The following is a 14,109-nucleotide window of genomic DNA, read 5'->3' on the forward strand; positions in this document are numbered from 1 at the left end:
TTATCTCACCAGCATGTGCAAAAAGATTAGGAATAGCCACAATAGAAGCACCTACCCTGCTGGTGGAATTGGCAAACGATCGTGAGGTAACTTGTACCAGGCAAACTGCTAAGATGGAATTCTTTCTGGGAGGAAAGAAGACTTCACTCAAATTCAGAGTCATGAATTTAGGTATCCATGAGTGTCTACTCGGGATGGATTGGCTTAAGCCCAACGATGCCCACATTCACTGTGGAAAGGGTCAAGTTTCCTTTCGAAACTCCGAAAGGGAATTTGTCACAACTCAAGGTGAGGCAGGAGTGCCAAGAATCCAATTAGCCAAAGTATCGCGGATCATAAAAGGAGTCAGAAAAGGATTACCCGTTTACTTGATCAAACTCAACAAGTTAGATCAAAAGCAAGAATCTCATGAAGGACCTTCTTGGCTAAAGGAATACGCTGACGTATTCCCTGAGGAATTAACTGAACTTCCATCTCAAAGAGAAGTAGATCATGAGATTAGGCTAGTATCAGGAGCTGCACCAATTGCAAAGAGACCTTATAGAATGTCCATACCGGAAGCAATTGAGTTGAAGGAACAACTCAAGCAACTGTTAGATCAGGGTTACATCCGGCCTAGCAACTCACCATGGGGAGCTCCAGTACTATTCCAGAAAAAGAAAGATGGGACATTTCGACTATGTATTGATTACCGAGGGTTGAATCAATCAACAATCAAGAATAAGTATCCTATTCCTAGAATAGATGAGCTTCTTGATCGTCTTCAGGGTGCAAAGATCTTCTCCAAGATTGATCTCAGGTCAGGTTACTATCAGATAAGGATCAAGGAAGAAGATATTCCAAAGATGGCCTTCAATACAAGATATGGGCACTTTGAGTTCCTGGTTATGTCATTCAGGCTTACAAATGCACCTGCCACCTTCAATAGATTAATGCAAGATATCTTTAGACCATATCTTGATGATTTCGTGCTTGTCTTCTTCGATGACACTTTAGTCTATTCTAAACAGGAAGAAGATCATGAACCTCAACTTTGGATTGTCCTTGAGACAATGAGGTCTCATAAGCTGTATGCAAAAATGAAGAAGTGTGCATTCTTCAAGCGTCAGATTGAATATCTGGGATTCATAGTATCATCAGAAGGAATATCAGTAGACCCAGCCAAGGTCAGAGATGTGCTTGAATGGCCAATACCAGTATCCATCAAAGAGATATGTAGCTTTCTTGGATTGACAGGATGGTATAGGGTCTTCATAAAAAACTATGCTTTGATTGCAGCACCTCTTACAGACTTACTAAAGAAGCAGACTTCCATTACATGGTCAACTTCCGAACAAAATAGCTTCGACAAATTGAAGCAAAGTTTGATATCAGCACCCATTCTAAAACTTCTTGACCTCAATAAGGAATTCGAGGTAGTAACTGATGCTAGCATTCTTGCCTTGGGGTGTGTACTTATGCAGGAAGGTCATCCAGTAGTATACTCTTCAAGGAAATTGAAGAGTCATGAAAAGAATTATGCCACGCATGATCTGGAATTACTAGCTGTCATCCATGCTCTAAAGCTTTGGAGACACTACCTGTTGGGTAACAAGTTTACGCTAGTAACCGATTATAAGAGTCTCAAATGGATTTTTACCCAGAACGAGCTCAACATGAGGCAACATCTGTGGATTGAAGTATTGGAGGAATATGATTTTGAAATCAAGTACCGACCAGGGAAGGAGAATGTAGTTGCCGATGCATTCAATCGCAAGGCATTCCTAAATTCCCTAATCTTGCAAAATCCATCAACGGCCAGATCTCTGGCTACAAAAGTATCTATGCCAAACAACCCTATACTTGAACTAGCTAGAGAGGAAGCATGCCATGATTTGGCCTACCAAACAATGATAAAGGAAATATCTACCAAGGAGCAAAATCAGAAGTTGCAAGCTAAGTATCGGGATTTTTCCATTGATAATGGACTTGTCTACTACAGAACAAGGCTGTGTATACCAGCAAGCTAGTCACTTAAGCAGAAGATATTATGAGAAGCTCATGATTCTCCTTTCGCAGGACATCCTGGCTATGCTAAGACTCTTAATGCAGTTAGGAAGAGCTACCATTGGGAGAGGCTTAAAGGTGACGTTCTCAAGTATGTCACTGAGTGTTTGTCTTGCCAACGTATCAAGGCTGAACATGTCATGATGCCAGGGAAACTGCAACCGCTTGACATTCCCCAAATGAAATGGGAATTCATCAGTATGGATTTTGTTGTGGGCTTACCCCAAGTCCAAGGAGGATACAATTCCATTATGGTTGTGGTTGACATGCTTACCAAGGTTGCACACCTGATTCCAGTAAAGACAAACTATAAAGCCTCCGACATTGCAAGATTGTTTATCAAGGAGATATTCAAGCTACATGGGTTACCTAGAAGAATCATTAGTGATCGAGATTCTCTTTTCACATCACACTTCTGGAGAGCTATCTTTGAAGCTATTGGGACTCAACTCTATTTTAGCACCGCTTACCATCCCCAAACGGATGGCCAAACAGAGCGAGTAAATCAAATCATCGAAGATATGCTTAGGGCATACTGCTGTCGAGAGGTGAAGAGGTGGATTCAATACTTGCCATTAGTTGAATTTGCCTACAATGCTTCTTACCAGCAAAGCATTCTGATGACTCCTTTTCAAGCATTGTATGGTCATGATTGTCGAAGTCCCCTAAACTTTTCGGATCCAACCCTAAGAGTTGAAGCGTGAAGACAGATGTTAGAAGACATGGATGATCAAATAAAGTCAATAAGACAAGACATACAAGCAGCCAAGGATAGACAAAAGGCATACACAGATTTGAAACGGCAAGAAAGAGTCTTCGAAGAAGGAGACATGGTCTTCATTTGTGTATGCCCTAAAAAGAGTTCCCTATCCTTAGGAGATTACAAGAAGCTAAGTCCAAGGTATTGCAGACCATACAAGATCCTCAAATGCCTAGGACCTAATGCTTACAGATTGCAAGTCCCTGAGAACCTAAAGGTTCACAATGTATTCCATATCAGCCTATTGAAGAAATATGTACCTAATCGTAACCATGTACTTGACGATCAACAAGTTGTAATGCCTAGTCAAGGAGTCCTTAAACTAAGGCCTGATAGGATCTTAAATGTTAGGGAGAGACAATTAAGATCCAAAACCCTAAGAGAATGCCTCGTCCAGTGGAAAGATTATCCCGAAGAGGATGCCACTTGGATAGATGAAAGCTCTCTCAATTTTATCTCGAGATGAGGACATCTCGATTCTTCTAAGGGGGAGAGAATGTAATATTCCGAAAGGCCGCAGGTACCGCCTCCATAAAAACGAATTGGATAATGATTTTTTTTTAAAATTCACCTTATTCCCCTCAGCTGACTGACGAGCTGCAGGGGAGGGGAATAGAAGGATTGAGTAAGCTCCTTGGTGGAGCTTGGAGTGAGGGGGGGAAGCATGCGTGACGACACGCAGGGGAGGGAGGATCCCCCTCCCCTCCCCTATTTAAATCGAGAGGGAAAAAGGCCTTGGGAGAAAAGGGTCGACACGCTGTGAAGGGGCCACCTCTTGTTGCTATGAGGGAAGAGGTTGAAGAAGGGAAGAGGCTGCGATAGCTGCTCTGCAGAGGGACGTCGTGGAGAGGAGGGTGCCGAGGAGCTATGGGCCGCTACTCGTTGCTGAAGAGCCACCGCCTCTGACTAAGGCCGCTGCTACCAAGGCCATGCAGGAGGGAGCCGCCAGCTACATTTTCCTTGTCGCCATCTGTCGACGGCCTCCACCCCCCAGGTGCCCTTCATAAGCCTTCTAGAAGGCCCTTGGAAACTTCCAAGGGGCCTTCTTAAGCCCCCTTTTCCACACCTTTGCCTATTTTCCCCCCTTCAAAAAAATTTCCCCTTAGGGCCCCCTTAGCCCCCTTGTTCCCCCCCCCCGATTTTAATCCCTCTAAACCCCCTTTTTCCCCCCGGGTTTCAAAAAAAATCCCCTTATCCCCCTTCCCATGGGTTTTGGAACCACACACCCCCCCTAGGATTTTTAAATTCCCTTTTCCCCTTAAGCCCCTCCCTTGACTTTGGGAACCTACCCCTCCCCGTGTTTTATTCCCCTAAGCCCTTTTCACCCCCCTCATAACTCTCTCTTTTTTTCCCACAACTCCCTAAGCTTTCTTCTTAATCCCCCATATCCCCATTATTATTTTTTCCCCCCCTAAACCTAAAAATCCAAATCATCATCATGGCCTCGGAGGATATCCCGTAAGGGAAAAGTAGCTGTGAGATAAAAGATAGGGAGGGAAAGTAGAGGGAGTGAAAAGAGGGAGTGAAGGAGGAAGAGTGGGACAAAAGATAAAAGAAAGGGAAGTAAGGAGAATAAGTGATTTCTATTCCTTCTACCCCAAGTCAAAGTCCTCCAAGGGTTCCGTGGTTGCAAAACCACACTCACCCATAAACTTTTTTTTGATCCAAAGAGACGGTGGAATTCCAGAAGAAAGAGAAAAAGGCTATCTCACATTCGAACTACGATGCCGCCGAAGAAAGTCCAAGGTGTAGCCGCGGGAGGGTCATCCCCCGGTATCCATGTGGATATCTCACCCCAAAACCAGGTTTTTCTTCTTGGCTTTAATTCGGTTTTAAGTCGATCATCCAAAGAGAAATTTTTAGGGATAGGATATATTTTTCCGAGTTATTAGTAATAAAGAAGTTTAGCTTATTTGAATGAATGATAATAAATAGAACTTAGTTTCCTTCGAGTTGCATCAAGCATTATAAATTACGAGTGAGATTATCCATTTACTATAGTAGTATATTTTAGTTAATTCCTAAAGGTGTAGAAATTATATCTTGCACCATTAGTCTTATTCCTTTGGCAACGAATCATTGTAAATGGTTAAATTCATGAAAGGTTTCTTTCGATGCTCAAATTACTAGGAAGTTATCTTTTCTAATTGCACATCTTAGCATGGCAAATGTTGTTATTTGGCATGAGTTCATCTTTAAGGAAAATGGAAGTTAAATTAAACTATATTGACTGGAAAGTAAATTGTCACAAGGATAGCAAAACCGTGACAAGACGATTAATATTACCTTCCAAAAGATAACTGAACCAATCTAAACATAGAAACATTCATACCCTAAGCACTTGACTACTTTCCTTACTGTAGAGACAATAAATTCGTAAAGATAAGGGACTAGGGTTTGTTCCTAAGGTTCCTAAAAGAAGAAACCCTAGGCCTAACATACGTCAACTTAAAGGATCTAAAATGGATTATTCTATCACAAGACTTGCACAGCAAGTACAAAATCATTTAGTCTTGTGATTGATTCACAAGGAGAAAGGATAAAAACCCTCATCAAGGATGGCAGATCCCTACGCAAGTTATCTTGCAAAAAGACGTATTTTTGGATATCCTTCTAAATAAGGAAAGTTGTAAACCGGAAACTAGCATATCTAAGGAACTTTAGGGTTAACCAAGTTGTGTATGCCCTACACCGGAATGTAAAAGATCTTGCCAATTTACAAGACACCTTGGGAACGAGTACTGATACACTCAAAAGGAAAGAACACTTCCTTAGCAATTTGCCAAACAACTCGGTTGATTAATGGAAATGTTTGTGCTTGCTAGAGATTTTAGGGCTCTGTTTGAATTATGAATTACAAATTAAATGAGTACCTATGCTTCAGGTTGAAGGCCTGAAGGGAGAGGCAGCTTCAGTTACCCCCGACTGCATGCCTGATCCTAACCAAGGGGGTTGTTTTCCGCGCTGGGAACGTGGACCGAACCTGCCACGAGAGGTCTCTCCATTGAGCTCTACTTGGAGCAAGAGGACGCTTGGGTGCCAGGGGGGGCTCTGGCTGTAAATCCCTCACCTTCCGGGTCCTGCACAAGAGGCTAACGTGACTCGGGATTGGATCTCGAGGCCCACATACTAGTTTACGGGCAGAAGCTTGGAATAGTAATCCCTGAGGATTATTGGATGGCCTCCGGGCCGATTATGGACAAGCCTACGGGCGGAACTCCTTGTATTTCAAAGATAAAATGATGAAATGTTAAAAGAACTTGCTTGATATTGTTTTTCTATGTCATGTGATAAGATTACGTGAAGGAAGCAGTGCTTAACAGGGTAAAGAAGCTGATTGTTATATGTCAAATTAATGTGTTAGATAATTACATAACTAAAACAAACCGAGGAAAGTACGGAGGATGGGCCATGGGTCCGTCCTACGGTTGGGTGGTCCCAGTTAGCCGGGAACTTTTCTCAAAAATCTCAAAGAACAGCGGGATGATCATCATCATCAAAACGAATAACGAGAACGATGACCTAGAGTTACGTCTTATCCGATTTACGCTGTTTTAGGGGAACGGAATGGGACTATGCCTTATGGTAGAGAGGTTGAGCCTTGCATCCCTCTCGTTTCCCATTCTCCTTGAACCAAGTGCAGCGTGAATCCGCTTCGGACCTGGCGTTTCTGCGTAAAGTAGTTCACTTGGGTCTGACGCTAGTTGCTGTTAGCTAATGACCAAACAGGAAAACCCTAATTCTGGTTGATCCTAAGTGGGAAACGGCCAGGATACTTCCGTTACGTGGCAGACGCGGGAAGGCCTAGATCGCAAAACCCGTACTATTCCATGGAAGTGCCGGGCAGAGTTTTCTAGACATCCTTTCTGATGGACTGCTAAGACGTGTCCTGGATGATACTAGGGGACACGTTACAGAGGGGGAGAATGAGTAGTTATCCTTTGGAAACAGTACACTCACACATTTGGGGTCCATGTCAGAATGTTTCCTTGAGTCGAAAATGCAAGTTCTATATCACTTGCGTTGATAATTTCAACATGATAACATGGGTGTACTTTTTGCAACATAACAGTGAAGCATTTAAAAATTTATTAGAGTTTAAAGCCATAAATGAGTTCTCTTAATATTTGAAAGACCATGGAATCAAAAGACAGGTTGCATGCATGTGTACACCAGAACAACATAGTGTGGGTAAAAGGAAGAATATAATTATTGAAGAAGTAACAAGGGAAATGATGAATTAGATGCATTTTTCCTTAACTTATTAGGCTGAGGTAGTACATACTAAAATCTATATCATGAATAGGACACCTACAGCTTTGACTCATCACATGTCTCCATATGAGAAGATGTATAGAAGGTCACCTAAAGTTGCATATCTTAGGGTGTTTGGTTATGGATGTTATGTTCATGTCCCTGATGGTTTGAAGAAATAGATGGAACTAAAGGTTGTTAAATGCATTTTTCTAGGGTATCCAAATGAGAAGAAGGATTACAACTACTATGATCCTATCAATAAAGAGGTCTATATAAGTAAGGATAAGAAAATTTAGTGAAAATGAGTCTTGTTGTAGATGGAAAGGTATAGTCGAGATAGATGGATATGAGTGTAGTGATGATTATGTTTATGGAAAGAAAATTACAAAAAATAATGGTCAAAGAATTCAATATACTAAGGATATGTCTAGACCTCAAGATCATGAAGAAAGTAGTGGTAGTTATGGTCCATGCAGTGACAAGTTGAGGAGTGCACAAAACAGAGTAGAAATTGCACAAGGAAAGAAGCTTATGGGTGAAATTTCTAAGGATGAGTCTATGGATGATGAGTTTGGCATACCACATGTTAGAAATCCAAAGATAAAGAACTAAGGAAAGTATGTTATAGCACGTGTAACAATGATTGAGACACCACCTAATGCACCTCATTTGTGGAGATTAGATAAAGTAGGGTATCTAGTGTTTAGCATGTAGAGTCTACTTGCTTTGAAGAGGTATTTGGAAGAATGGTATGGATGTATTCATAAAGAATAAGACATGGCATCTAGTTGAGTTTCATTATGGCAAGAAGGAAATTAGCTGCAAGTGGGTGTATAAAGTCAACTACAAAAGATATAAAGCAAGGTTGGTTGCGATTGGTTATGCACAAACATATGGTTTGGACTATGACGAGACATTTAGTCCAGTGGGCTAATATGACTACAATGAGATCTACAATTACACTAGCTTCTATTTATGGCTAGAATTATACCAAATGGATGTGAAGAATGCTTTCTTAAATGATACATTGAAAAAGGAAATATCTGTGGACTAGCAAGAAGGGTATATACACACAAAATATTTGCATTGTGTGTAAGTTCAGGAATTGTATACATTGAATCAAGCATTTAAAGCTTGGTGTAAGAAGATCAAGAAGTTTGTATGTAACATGGGATTTTAACAAAGAATGGCTAATTATTCAATTTATGTAAGACATCTAGAGAATGGAATGTTTATCATGGTCATCTACATTGATGATCTCATCATAAAACATAGTCTTGAGAGAGAGATTGTTGAAGTAAAGCATGGGCTACACAAGGAATTTGACATTAAGGACCTTGGTTTATTAAGATACTTTCTTGGCATTGAGGTAATTGACAATCCACATTGAGTTTGGTTAGTGAATAGGCAATACTCATTGGAGATGTTAGAGAAGTCCATGGAGAGTACAAACCGATTAGGCTACTATTTAATCTCTAATAGACAGAGACCATGGGACATGTACATCCTGTTTAACATCATTATCATGACCCACTAGAGAATCTATTGTAGGCTATCTAGCTAGCTGTATAGGAACAAGAGACTCCTCCTAAAATATCACCTTGCATACATCAACTCTCTACTTAGGCTACTTATGCATCTTCTCCTTATGGAAAACAACATATGGCTATGAATGACCTTCCTCACTTGCTCCATGTCTTATGCATTGGAGTATAGCTAAATGAGTTTTGAAGTATTGGAAGCCACTAAAGATTTTGGGTTAGTTTATTGGCGCCAACAAATCTCTGATTCTCTACATTTACTTCAAATTTTAGTTATATAGATGCTCATTGGGCAAGATCTCACTTATCTATGCACTCTACATGTGGAAATTGTTTCTTCATCTCAATGATTGTCTTGTTTCTTGGACTGGCAAGAAACAAGGTTATGTTGCTATTTCCACTACACAGAGGATGAATATGTAGCTGCATCTTTAGCGGCTTAAGAATTAGTATGGCTTTGGCAAGTTCTATCAGATATATTGGCCATCCTCTTCTCTCCAACACACCACTTTGATGTGATAATCAAAGTGTTATTAGTCTTCCTAAAGACTATGTTCAACATAACATGTCTAAACATATTATAGTGCATTATCATTATGTTCGATATGAAGTAATCAAACGCATGATCATGATATTGAACATTGTCCAAGTGATCAGGTGATTGCAGTTATACTCACCAAAGGACTCAATGAAGCACGCATCACTTTGCCGCGCTGCTCAAAACTTGGAGTTGTCTCAACTTCAATCTTTGAGAATTAATCTACTATGACATTGTAGTGCCATTGTACATACTCCTTGTAGGCACCATACACTTCACATATGCGCACACGCTCTTAGACTTCAGTCATCTTTGTATATACATATTTAGTTTCACTTCACATGCACGCATTCACTTTACATGCACACAAGAATAATCATTTTTTATCATGTTTGTACATTTTTTATATAGGAGCTCAGGTTCTTCATTCAGAGCTAGAGACCTTTGTTTGAGTGAGGGTGTTAGAGCTATATAGTGTATCCTATCTAAACTAGGTTTCCCCTATATATATGTAGATTGTAATCAATATGATATAGTCTTTGGGAGTGTACATGGTGTGTCTCATCTCTCCCTCTCGCGTCTCTACATATCTTCTCTCTCTACATCTCAACAAGTCAACAATGCAAGTATTTTTCTTATGAATTCTTAGGATTTTATTCTTCTCAACGAGAACTATACCATCCTTTTTTTGTTATCTCATAATCTAAGACTTGTAGTTCATTTTGTAATATTGGTAAAGTGAATCGGTTTGAATATCCTAAGTTAAAAATAGTTACATATTTAATTTAATAATTTTCAATGAGCTATATATGGCATAATTTCAACTTAATTATTAATATAGTGATTTTTTTTAAAAGAAGTACTCTTAATTGATATTTTTTTATCATCTACTTTAATTATCCTAACCCACTTTAAATGAATTATAAAGATCAAGAAAATATATTTTCTTATGATTATATGACTTATAAATACCAATGAGTTTATTCTTTAGATTTATGTAGTTTCTAAATACAAAAAATTTATATTTGATTATTTTTCAACTTTCTTTACCTTTACATATTTTATAAATGCTAAAAGAAAGTTCCTAATGTAAAAATTTTTACTTGTCCTTACATTTACATAATGTATACATTCTAAAAGAAATATTCTTAATGCAATTTCCTCTTTTTCTAACTAAATGAAATTATATTAATGCATATGAAATTGGAGGGAATTTAGTTAATGTGTTTTGATGTTATGCAATTGACCCTACCCTTTGAAAACTCTAATTTCAAACCTTTACTTGTTCTAGCATTTATTTTCTATTGACTTTCAATTAAGCTATAATTTCTTTATCAAATATTGAAACTTCTTTATTTATGTTCTCAATTGTGTATTAAGTGAACATTAATTTAAAAAGGGGCCTAGTATTTTGTTGCGAGTGATGGCATTTCGATCATGTTTGTGACTGTATTGATAGCTTCCACACTTCTCGCTCCCCAATACAATCTCTTTGGAGCCATCACGAGAAGAAGTTTGTAGCACTAGCTTCAATCTTGATCAGGGAGTCTAAATTTTTTGGCGACTCCTGCGAGACCAATACATTGTAGGGAGAGGAAGGACTTGTGTCCTAAGTATAAAAAGCACAAAAGGTAGACAAGTCCTTCATAAGTTGGAATGGTGCTCCCCTCTTTTGTTTATGATGATGTCCTCTTGCTCTTCTTCATCACACTCCCTCTCTTTCTTCACTCTCTTTATCTCTTTTCTCCCCTTCTCTTCAACTACTCCTTTCTTTCTTCTTCTCTACTCCTCCCCTATTCTCTTGTATTCTTATGATCCTCTTCTCCTCCTCTCTTTTTTTCTTCTCCACCTCTTCACTTCTCTTCATTCTCTCTTCCCCTCTCCTTCTCTTCTCTTTTTCCTCTCCTCTCCTCTCCTCCTCTTATTCACCACCTCTTCTCTCCCCTCTTCCTCTTCTCCTCCTTCTCTTCTCTTCTTCTCCTTCTCTTCTAGACTTCTTCTCCACCTATCCATTCCTCCTTTTCTTCTCTTCTCCTCCTATTCTCTTTCTCTCTCTCTCTCTCTCTCTCTCTCTCTCTCATTGGCAGGGGAGGGGGAGGGAAATCAAAATATTTTCCTAAGCCTTAGGCTAGCCTTGGCTTCATAGCATAAGGTTATCATCTTTAAAGAGGCATCCTCACAACTTGTGCTATGGGGTAGTTGACTACAATGTACTTCCACAATAGTTACGAGGTTTCGAGAGAGGTTGATGATCACTCGTGAGAGAGAGTTGGTGATACACTACAAGGATATGAGGCTATAGCGATACGCATTAGCGACGACAAATAGTGGCATCGCTATTTGCGTCACAAATAGCGACGGTACCCAGAGAAAAAGAACGCGCGCCGAAACTCGAGCGCGTAAATTTTCATGCATTCATGAAAGAGAGAGTGAGAGGGAGAGAGAGAGGGAGAGCGACCATCTTGCTGAGAGGGAGAGAAAGAGAGAAAGAAGCCTTCCCACCGTCACCGCCGCCACCACCGTCGTTCGTGAAGAAGAGGAGGAGGTGTACTGAGGGCGAAGAGGAGCCGCCATCGCAAATAGGAGCCACCAAACCCTTCTTCGAGTCTTTACGATGAGTGCATTGTCCATACTTGCTTTGCTTTTGTCTTTTCTCTCTCTCTCTTTTACTTGTTTTTCGTATAATTCCTGTGTATTGAGAGAGGGAGAGGAAATGAGAGAGAAAGAGAGGGAGAGGGAGAGGGAGATGGAGGAAATGGGAGAGGGAGGGAGAGGGAATGAGAGAGGGAGAGGGAGAGGGAGAGGGAGGGAGAGAGAAAGAGACGGAGAGGGAGAGGGAAAGGGAGAGAAAATGAAAGAAGGAGAGGGAGTTTTCTCTCTCTCTTTTACTAGTTTTTGGTATAATCCATGTGTATTGAGAAGGGGAGAGGAAATGAGAGAGAAAGAGAGGGAGAGGGAGAGGGAGGGAGAGGAAATGAGAGAGGGAGAGGGAGGGAGAGAGAGAGAAAGAGAGGGAGAGGGAGTTTTGTCTCTCTCTTTTACTTATTTTTGGTATAATTCGTGTGTATTGAGAGAGGGAGAGGCAATGAGAGAGAGGGAGAGGGAGAGGGAGAGGGAGGGAGAGGAAATGAGAGAGGGAGAGGAAGAGAGAAAAAGAAATGAGAGAGGGAGAGGAGAGAGAAAAAGAGAGAAAAAAATTAAACATAATAGGGGAAGAGATAAAGAGAGGGAGAGGTTGAGGGAGAGAGAAGAAATGAGAGACGGAGAGGAAGAGAGTAAAAGGAAATGAGAGAGGTAGAGGAGAGAGAAAAAAATGAGAGAAGGAGAAGACAGAGAAAAAGAGAGAAAAGATGTTATACATAATAGGGAAAGAGAGAAAGAGAGGGTGAGGGTGAGGGTGAGGGAGGGAGAAGAAATGAGAGAGGGAGAGGAGAGAGAAAAAATGAGAGAAGAAGAGGAGAGAGAAAAAGAGAGAAAAGATGTTAAACATAATAGAGGGAAAGAGAGAAAGAGAGGGTGAGGGTGAGGGAGGGAGAGGAAGAGAGAAAAGGAAATGAGAGAGGGAGAGGAGAGAGAAAAAGAGAGAAAGATCAATAAACCTAATAGGGAAAGAGAGAAAGAGAGGGTGAGGGTGAGGGTGAGGGAGGGAGAGGAAACGAGAGAGGGAGAGAAAGAGAGAAAAGGAAATAAGACCTTACAATAAGTTCATCCTAGGCTCATAGGGATTAGGCCGATCCAAACCTAAGGGATATATGGCTAGAGAACCCTAGCACACTTGCACCTCCTAGCATAATGTCCTTCCTACAAAGAGACCTCTCATACATGGAGCTTGTCCTAGCCTCCATCACGCTCAAAACTATCCCCTTGGTGAAGGGATCTAGCCACTAACCTTGGTGGAGGTTTAGTGTATAACCAAATATCCACCTATGAGGGCACAATAACTTTTGTAGAAGTATACAATGAAGGCAATCAGCCTATCAGTTAGAAAAAAATTCATTTTTCATAACGTAAATCCAAAAATAACTTTGGATATTCCATAAAAATCAATCTCTCCTTAAAAAGACAAATACAAAAAACTAAAACAGCATCATTCATATGCTTCGCAAAAGAAGATGCGATCCACAATAACTTACCCTTGTTATGTTAAGTACAATAATAACTAGTACTAAAGATAAACACTTCCATCCCAAGTATATCAATGTACTTTATTTATCTTACATTATTTCAAGTTACTAGTCCTGGTAGTACATTAGGTGATGAGTAGCCTAGGTAGTAAAGGTTCTTTTCTACATAACTTCTAGATTGTCCCTTATGTTCATTACCACAAGATCTCTTAGGAAACTCATCTTCAACTATCAATTTTAATTAAAAATATAATATAATATCACTTGTAAGGAAGGATACTCTTTTATCACTAACCCTCTTTCATCCTTAGAATAGTCTTAGGAACAAATTTCTGCTCTAACAAGCATATATTTAAGCATAATAACTATTTTAAGGTTTCTTCCATAAGTAGTATTAGTATATATGCAACCATCAAGCTAGAGATCATGCTTTGGTATCTGTGGAGATCCCAATCTCATGCCCTCATAGAGATTGTAGTGTGCAATAGTGTTGAGAGAAGGTGGGTGAGTTGTAAATGGTAAAGGGGAATTCTATTGATGATGGAGAGAAGATGAGGTAGAAAAGACAATTCTATTCTTAGTGAGTGCAACCTACCCATAGTATGGCATCCATGACCGATTAAAATTAGTAAGACTTTGAAATCCTACCTCGAGTATTATAACTATTGTTTTGTGGTGGATTTTCTTGCCATAAGTCAATGTCAATTTGTGCTTGTGTTCTCCACGGTGTGTTGGCTATGGGTGTCAAATGCTCTAGTCAGATCTCTCTCTCTTTCTCCTATCTCTTCTCTCAAGTCTTCTCTCTCCCTCAATCTTCCCTCTTTCTTTCTTCCTATACTCTCC

This window comes from Lygodium microphyllum, unplaced genomic scaffold, assembly GCF_053477565.2.
Source record: "Lygodium microphyllum isolate KBCC unplaced genomic scaffold, Lygodium_microphyllum_v1.1.10 scaffold_31, whole genome shotgun sequence".
In the NCBI taxonomy this organism is placed as follows: Eukaryota; Viridiplantae; Streptophyta; class Polypodiopsida; order Schizaeales; family Lygodiaceae; genus Lygodium; species Lygodium microphyllum.